This window comes from Eumetopias jubatus, unplaced genomic scaffold, assembly GCF_037043125.1.
Source record: "Eumetopias jubatus isolate StellerSeaLion01/CBP00866 unplaced genomic scaffold, mEumJub1_p1.0 scaffold_5, whole genome shotgun sequence".
NCBI classification, from domain to species: domain Eukaryota; kingdom Metazoa; phylum Chordata; class Mammalia; order Carnivora; family Otariidae; genus Eumetopias; species Eumetopias jubatus.
In genome coordinates this window covers 120,252,328-120,253,456 of record NW_028274811.1, presented here as the reverse complement: position 1 = coordinate 120,253,456, position 1,129 = coordinate 120,252,328, and the positions used below count along the sequence as shown (strand labels likewise).

Genomic DNA, 1,129 nt, shown 5'->3' with positions numbered 1-1,129 from the left:
GAGTGGGATAGTGGACACTCTAGCCAAAATAAAAAAAAAAAAAAACATGAACACAGAAGTACAAGACAAAGGCGAATGAGACTTCTCTTATATCTTAGCAACATTTAGATGGAAATCAAATTTAAATGCAGTCCACTCTGCTTTTGAAGAGGCTTTGTTTCAGCTCCCAAATCTCGATTGCTTGACGCAGTCTCCTATGAGAATACTCAGGTGTCTTCTTAAACAACAAACCTATTTTTAGTGGTGGAGCCGCTCTTAGTAGCTGTGTCTGCATGGGACTGATAACCAATCACTATCTTTGGAGGAAGTCCTAACCTTTCCTTGTATACCCTCCCTCTATGTGTTCCCTCTCTGTTTTCACATTCAGTAGTCCATATTGCTATCTTATCACCTTTAGTTCTAACATTAACAACAGCTCCACATACATCATCACTGTAGTCATCAAAAGATTCTCCAATAAGGCACAGTAGTGTCTCTAGCCAAAAGCGATCCAGGTCACTTCCTCTCTGCTGCTTGTTCAATGTAATTAGCCATCGTCCTCTTCGTTTGTTTTTCTCATCTTCCCACATAGGCTCAATACCATCCTTAAAAAGTGAGTAGTCACAGCCTGGCATTAAATTACTAGACAACTGGATGTGGTTGTACAGAGCCCAAAAATCTTCAACAGTATCAAACTTAGAGATCAGCCGAAGGTTTGCTTGCCAAGTTTTGCTTTTATCATTTTTAAAAAACCAGAGTGCCCATCTGTTCTGTAAAGGATGTTTAATATGGTGTTCTGGGTTAGCAACCTCCTGATTAGATTCTGTTTTCTCTTCTTCTGTAGGCGGGGGATTAGGAGTAGGGGTGGTTTTCGGTTCCACAGTCGCCATCTTAGGTCGATCTCATCGCACCAAATGTCCACCCATTCTTAATGCCTGGAGAGACACATCCAAAGTCACAAAGCTAATGAGTGCCTATGCAATCTATTTAATTTACCTTTTCTTCAGGAAAGGAAGATTAAAATGATGGACATTTCTTATATTAGGAAAATAATGTGGCTTCAAAGGAGTCCTCATCCAGTGACAAAACGCAGAGAAGTAAGCCTGCACACTTTATTGCAACATCAAATTTAGAGAAACGAGGTAAAAAA

At 39.9% G+C, this 1,129-nt stretch overlaps 1 pseudogene; it reads right to left on the bottom strand.

The window, feature by feature from the left end:
• Nucleotides 1-214: 214 nt before the first annotated feature.
• Nucleotides 215-869, bottom strand: LOC114204837 (eukaryotic translation initiation factor 4E pseudogene; annotated as a pseudogene).
• Nucleotides 870-1,129: the final 260 nt, after the last annotated feature.